Here is an 8,279-nt window from a genome sequence, read left to right on the forward strand (position 1 = left end):
CGCCCATTTCTGTGGTTCTCACTACCTTTCCGGGTCCACTATCTCCAAATAAAACTCTTTGAGAAGTACCACCCAGTTCGCATCAACCTTGCCTTGGAGTCTTTCTTGTCATCAAATATACCTAAGGGCGGCAATGGTCGGTGTTGCACTATGACTTGGCTCCCATCTAAGATATGGCTGAAATTTTTCCATGGCGAACACAATAAGCCAACAATTCCTTCTCCGTCACTGTGTAGTTCCTTTGAGCTTCATTCATATCTTGCCTGCATAAGTACACGGATGAAACATTTTGTTCACTCTTTTGACCCATACACTGCCACCAACCGCGAACATCACTTGCATCGCACATGAGACTCGAAAGACCAAACTCCAATTGGGTAACGTAATGATCGGCGGTGGTGGTCACTTATTGCTTAAGGAGTTTCAAAAGGCCTCCATGCATTTCTCATCAAAAACACAAATTAGCATCTTCTCTAGCGCAACTTGCAAAGAGGATTCACTAACCTTTCGAAAAATCCTTGATTAAAACCGCCGGTAGAACCCTGCATTGCCCCAAGAAACTCCTTCACCCCCTTGACAGATGGGGGGAGAGCCTTGAACACTTCTATCTTTGGATTTGCTCTACTTCAATCCAGCCTTGAAATTTTATACCAACATATGCCCCTCTTCAACCATGAAGTGGCTTTTTTCCCAATTTAGGCCCAGAAATTGGTTCTTCACACCGGGCCAAACTTTATCTAAATTCCCCAAACACTCTTCGAATGAATCACCAACCACACTAAAAATCATCCATTAGACTCCAAAATGTCTTTCACCATATCCGGTGAAAATAGCCATCATGCAATCGCTGGAAGAGGTCGCCGGAGCATTGCACACCCGAACGGCATCGAGGAAGAGAAGCAAATGTCGCATATGGGGCAGGTGAATATGGTTTTCTCTTGATCCTCCGAAGTTCGATTAAGAATTTGACTTATAACCCGAACATATCCATCTAAAAACGCAATAAAAGGCATGCCGCGCCAAGCGTGATCAAGCATTTTGGTCTAGGCAAATGGCAACGAGAAATGATCCTTGCGGGTCACTTTATTTACGCTTCCGGTAGTCTGCAGACTCCTCCACCGGGTAATTGTCCGATCAGTGGGAATAAGTCATGTTTGTCATTTGTCAGACAGTCATCCCCACCTTTCTTTGGCACACAAGCAACCGGAGAAGTCCATAGCTATCGGAGAATTGGATAACCACACTGCATCTAGCCACTTGATCATTTCTTTCTTCACACACTCTTGCATTGCCTCATTGACCTCCTTGATGTTCGAAGGAGGCTTTGCATCATCCTCCAAAAATAATTTTGTGCATGCAAAAATGCGGGGCTTATTCTCCGAATACGGCCAGAGTCCATCCAATTGACCTTTTTCCGCCTTTGAAGCACTCCAGTAGTGGCCTTCAAACCTGCCATGTTAGTAAGGAAAGAAGAAAAGAATAACTGTAAAGTTGAATTGAGAGCCCAAGAATTCATTACCTTAGGTGTGAGGTAAGGGCTTCAACTCCTAACACCGGTGGCTCCTCAATTGATGGTTTGGTTGGTGGAGTTTTCCGATTTTCAAGATCCAAGACAATTTTCGTAGGCTCATAGGAAATATAGATCCCATCCTAGAAGCTTGACACACGTCACTCTGCTCTGCATATCTATTGTGTCATCAAGATTTAATAAACACGGCCTCAAGGGATCCTCCACGTTGATGCATAGCACTGGTGTCGATCAATTAATCACGCCCGTGGACTAAATCACAATTTGAGCACAATGCGGTACAATTAGGCTGCTCATTGATTTGCACAACATGAAAGACTACTTTTCCTACCCACCCTGAAAGTGAGTTCCCAGTGCTTCCACCATCCACTAGAGCCTTTCCCTGTACAAGGAAAGGGACTCCTAATATGATCGGGACCTCATAGTCGACCTCACAATCCAAAATCAACAGAAAATCAGCTGGCAAGATAAATTTGTCCAGCCGGACAAGCACATCATCAAACTATGACCAATGGTTCACTTCATTGATCTATCTGCCATTTGTAGTCGCATGGAAGTTGGCCTGGAGGCCCAATACCCAAAGTCTTTGAAAACTGAGAAGGCATAAATGATGTTTGCCCCAAGATCACATATAAAGCTATGGCAAAGTATGCACTACCAATAGTGTCAGGGCGATAGTGAAAGCACCGGGGTATCCTCTAATTTCGGGGCCATTGAATGTACTATGGCACTAACTTGGGTGGGTCATCTTGATATCTTGTTCACAAGTCCATTCAGGATCTTTTTCTTTGTAACCAATCTTTCATGGAATTTAGACATAACCAGGCTATTTTCTCCAAAGCTCATACCAAAGGCACGTTGATGGATAAGTCTTTCATCATGTCCAATGAAACTTTTTGAATTGATTCTCACTTTTTCTGACTTGGCTAGCCTCTGAGGATTAGGGGGAGTTGGCCTAGGTAAAGGTGCCATTGGGCCTTTTGGCACAACCGGCTTCTGCATGTCAATTACATGCTCCCTAGACGGTTCACGGCCTCTTTGAATTCACACCTCGGTTTCATTTAATGTCATCCTACACTTCATGTTTTGTTTCTTTTTGGTAATTATGTTTTTCATTAATGCACGAAAGAAGCATGTACAAGCAGTTGAGTCTTCCCTCGACTCACTATTGTCTTTACATAAAATCTAATACTATCCTATTTTAGAAGCAGTACAAACAAATCGTTACAATAAGCTGGTCAATATTATAAACTGGCTGCATTTCTTCTCTACATTTCACCTTGGCTCTGACGTTGGCAAACACATGCTATCTCAGTCGTGCACATCTGCTCTGTTGTTTCTCCGTGTATTTTTCAACTATTTACTGTTGTTCCTTCTTTCCCCATATCCCATGAATGTGTTCGGCATAGATCTATTTCAGGAATTATTGCTTACATCGATCTCTTCCTTTCTGCCTTGATGTCACTATCCATGTCTTCATCTGTGTATATGATTGCCCTCTGGTTCCTCTGCGTGTTGATACTCCACTCACATGAGCTTTCCCCAAACTGTTGTAGCTAAAGTTACACTTTCCTTACCAACAATCAGACGTGGTCAGTGTTCATCTGCCTCTTCACATAGACAGCATCTAGCATTTACTTTGAAACTCCCCAGCTTGCAAGTTCTCATCAGCTTGTCAGAAGCTTCTCATGACATTCGCAATCCAGTTATAGTGAAATAATGCCTTGGTCTAGCTTCATTATGGCAACAAATGTAAGCTCTCAGGTACCTTGCTATATAGCTCGCCAGAATGGCCAAGTATATTTGTTTCGGTTTTCCTTTCCTTTGGTTAGTACTGCTAGGAACTGCTGACCACTTCCCTTGCTCCTTTTTTTCCTCACCATCTCAGCTTGCCTACTTGAGGGATGTTCATCCTCCATGAGCCTCCTGTCTTTTAATGTAGTAATTGTGGATCCATTTTATCGCATTTTTTCGCTTCTTCTGAGCAAGACGGTCCCAATATACACTGGTGATAGCAGCCTTATTCCATACTCTGAGGTTTAGCAGATTATACCTGCCTGCAGACTTAGCGTAGGCACATTTTATTCTAAGCTATTAGAGTTCTCTTTGTATTACATTAGAGGCCAGACCAGATGATACTCCTGCAATTATGATTCTATTAGCTTGATCACTTTAGTTGGCAATACAAATATTGGCTCCCAATGGACTAATACCCAAATCATGACTGGACTAAATTGGCACCCTTCCTGGCATAGGATAATTTCTTAGCTATCCATGAGGAAATCCTTTTGCAACTATTCTATCAATCAAAGGCTGCCATTGCATGGCTGTACAGGTTTCTTGTTGTTCAAGTAGAATGCCCAATGTATTTAAATGGTAGTTGCTCCTCTGAATACCCTGTGTTTCTGCAATATTTCCTGCCTTGTAATGTGACTCACTCCTCCAAAAATTCATTGCACTTTTATTGAGGTTAGAATAGGAGGCCAGATGCCAAGCAGAAAAATTTCATAAAGCAAAGCATGGAGGATAAATTTGACAGATTTAACTTATCACCTCTAGTAAATTAATAAGTCATCTGCAAAACTGAGGTGTGTAATGTTCAGCTTACCAACATCTAGGATTGAAACTTTATAATCTTTAACATGCTTCAGACGCTTTAGTAAGCCTGCTTAAGTTTCCATTGACAATTGAGCAAATATGAAATGGTGATATGGGGTACCCTGCCTCCAGAGGTAGAGTCCTTTAGCATGCATCAAAAAAGGCTCTTACCGTTAGCCTCCACCATTATCAACTGATTGACCGTAGCTTCCAATCTGCTTGTTGCACACTGCCTCACACCCCAGTTATTCGAACCTTTGTTGCGGCCAAGCATAGGTACTCCTCTAACAAATGATCCCAACCGTACAACCCATTCCACTGATCATATGCTTTCATCATGTAACCTTTCAGCATGGCATTCTATGGAGAACATGCTTGCTTCCTGTTCATACCAGCATTCTCTAACTAGTTCATCGACGCTCAAGATGCATACCTTGTGCAGCTATTCTCTTCCTGGAATAAACCTGCTCCTGACGCTTCAGAGACTGAATATGCAGCGCATGACCTATCCTGTCACATCTTCCTCGCTCACTGCACTTCGCGGCATCGAGCTTGTAAGGCAATGTGCCAGCAGGCATGCGCGTCTCGAAGTCTTTTTATAGTCACTTGGATTGGCCACTTTTGGTATGAGTGTGAGTTGTTAGTGCAGTTACATTGCTTGGAACATCTTTCCTGTTGTGAAAGAAGTCTTTTAACAGCAGCATATTACTCTTCTTTAATTATTAGCCAAGCTTTCTTTGAAGAATTCTCCACTATACCATCTATGGCCTGGAGCTTTGTCACCTCCATATTCCTTTCAAAGCCTTGATCAATTTCTTGGTGAGTAACTTCCTGCAATCAGTTCTTCCTGTTGCTGTTGTGTTAGAGTTGGCCCTTCTTTCTTATCGATGATTGTCTGACTGCTGGTAGAACCTGAGCTCTTGTCCCATTAGGCTTTTATAGAATGCAATGATTTCCTCCTTAATAGCTGCTTGAGTTGTTAAATTGCCCCCTGCTATTGCCTGTAGTTCCTCTATTTGTTTCTCTGATGTTCTCTCCTTTATGCACTGCTGAAGAAAAATTTTGTTGAATCACCTAATTTTGATCCAGGTAGCTCTTGCCTTTTGCTGCAATATTGCTCTTCCACCATGGGACCATGTTTCTAGCTTATGCAACCACTCTTTCTCTTGCCCTTGCAACAAGTCACTATAGTTATTCTGCATCTGGCTTTGGATTTGCTGTATGGCTTGTCTTTGCTTTTTCAATTTTATCATTACTCCTTTGAACTCAATGTATTCAGGATTCTAAATTGCTTTTTCAACCCTTTCAGCCTTTATCCAAAATACTCGCCATCTTACCTGTTGATTGTCCATTAGTCCATTCCCCTTATTATTCTGTCAAAATCAGGAGGCTTTGCCCATATAATTAAAGAATCTAATGGGCTCTTGTACAATTTCCTTGGTTGCCTCATATTCACAATCATTAGGATTGCTGATCTGAGATATAAGCGTTCCCCATATCAGTGGCTTAAGTGGCTATAGTCATCACTCCATTAGGTCATTGCCAAACAATCTTATCTATTCGAGCCTTCCCATTTACCCTATCATACCCCCTCCTGCGTTTGTCCATGTAAAATAGTCCCTCTCCATGGTATTTCAGTGATGCAATATCCTGAACATAGCTCAGCAAGTTCCTTATATCTGCATTCTTCACTTGGAGTTTTTGGAACATTCGTGTCTGTGTAACATTGAGAATTGCATTTGAAATCTCCCCCTAATAGCCAAGTCCATGTAATGTTCTTAGCCATTCCCCTAATGTTGTCCATAATCTCCTTCTTGCTTCTGCATCATTAATGTCCATACACCAGCTGATGCAGTAAAAATGGATCCCATTCTGTTTCCTGTTACCTATACAGTGTATGAATGATCAAGCTTGTTCAGGAGGTTGCACATTATATACTTGTTCATTCCCCATTAAGATCCACACCCTTCCATTCACAGCATGCTCATAGTTTGTAATTTTTTTTCCATTCCAGGTACTACTTCTATTGATCACATTCTCTGCATTGTTTTCCTTCACTTTTGTTTCAACTACTACCAGCCAGCTTTATTTGTTTATCTTGATGTACTGTTGTATTTTCCTTTTTGCTTTATACCGCTTATTTCAAACCCCTAATATTCCAGAACAAAACCAAGTCATTATTGACTGATTTATCCACACCTATTCAGGTGGTCTGGTTCCTCCCTTCTCCCCTCTTCCTGTGTGCAATATCTGGGAAAGCATTTGCTGTCATTATTGTTGTTCTATTCAATCCATTCTGGGTGTTGCTAGCCAAAGGGCTGGCCATTCTTCACTCTCCTTTGTTTCCCTTATCAATTGTTCACTTTTTGAGCCCCGGGATTGACATTGCCTGTATCCTCACTTCATTGTTCACATTGTTATCAACCACATCTTCAACTACAAGGCACCGCATCTTCTTGCAACTCAACAATTCATCATCAACAACTTGCTTTTGTTCGAGGCATCACATCACCGCCCTTCTTCCCACTTCGAGTTGTAAACCTCCATGACCATGGTTGTTCCCAACCCTTTGGGGTTTCACTACCCGAATCACTTGGTAGGGAACCCTTCGGAGCGAGTATCAATGATTGAGAGATTTTGCTAATTTGCCACCTTCAAATTTCTGATAGAGGTATTGTCGGGAAGCCAACTTGTGCATCCGAATCCGCATTCTTCTTCACATTCTGTTCGAACAATCATTTCGATTCTACCCATATCATTTACCCGAAGAACTAGGACCTTGAGAAGGGAAAAGGGGGTTGGATTGTTCGGTTTGGTACATTGGGGCCTTTGAAAGCCTTGCCCCCGGTTTCCTTGATCCATTATTCCATCCACCTTGGATTATTGTTGCACCCCATTGTTGTTATACCATTCCAATTCCCTATGGTTGCCTTTGATTGCCCCAGTTGTTATGTTTGGTTGTTGTTCCCCCAATACCACTGTTTTGTTGTTTGGATTGCCCAATTACCTTGAGGTCTTCCACTGTTGTTGTTTGAAGAGCTGCCCCATTGGCTTGAAAATTGTTCACATATTGTAACCTCTCTACATTTTGCTTCAGTCGATAGCCATCATTTTTGAAACCCATCACAATCTCAGCAAACTTAGCTCAAGAATTCCCTTGTTTTTGTGCCTTCTTTGCTTCTCTTGTTGGGTAAGCAGAGATAACACCTTCCATAGCATTCACTTGGCCGAAGGGTTTTGGACTTGTTGCACTGTACCTTAGCCAATTGGTTCATAGTAGTTGTCAACTCCGCTATACCTTGCCCATGGTTGGTTGTAATTCCTTTATGCAAATGAATAACCTTAGGGTCGCCGTTGAGGAACATGGCGTCTACCTTTGCCCATACGGAGATGTATCGTCCATTTCTCATCAAGAATCTCAACAAGCTTCGTCATAAAGCAATCTTCGATGAAATTACCCCAGCCAAATGATTTGACTATCGCGCTGATTTATAGTACTTGATGCCCCCTGATAGAAGGTTTGTTGTATCATCGACCTCCGCATATCATTATTAGGCGGTCATTCCTTCAACCATCGTTCTAAACGCTCCCAAATTTCTCATGCAAAGGTTCCGTGGGCTCTTGCTGAAAGCCAATATCTCATCTCGAAGTGCCGCCATTGCCCGGGTGAGAAAAATTTTGCAATAAACTTATCCGCCCAACTCATCCCCCAAGTTTGATGGAAGGTTGGGGAGTCTCTCTAGCCAATCCATGCTTATCCCCCCGAAGTGAGAATGGGAAAAACCTTAACCTAGAGCATCCTCGGACACATTCGTCTGCTTGCTACCCAACCTGTTATCACGAACCCCCTTGAGTTGCTTGTAGGCATTGATCGAGGCGCCCGTGAAAACCCCGTGCTCGAGCACAGGTCAAACATCACATTGTTATTTGAAAAATTTCCGCCCGGATTCGGGAGGGACCAAAAGCACTCCGCATGCCCTTGATTCGGTTAATACTCTGGAGCCACTCATGGAGTGGCGGAGGAGGAGTCCGGGAACTTTCCCGATTAGCATTGGCTGGACGTCCTCGCGTGGTTCCGGGCAGGTACAAAGCACCTCATCCTCTCCAATTTCATCAAACCTCCTCCCCCACCAAGCACATTTATTCTCTCTCG

This window comes from Nicotiana attenuata, unplaced genomic scaffold, assembly GCF_001879085.1.
Source record: "Nicotiana attenuata strain UT unplaced genomic scaffold, NIATTr2, whole genome shotgun sequence".
NCBI lineage: Eukaryota > Viridiplantae > Streptophyta > Magnoliopsida > Solanales > Solanaceae > Nicotiana > Nicotiana attenuata.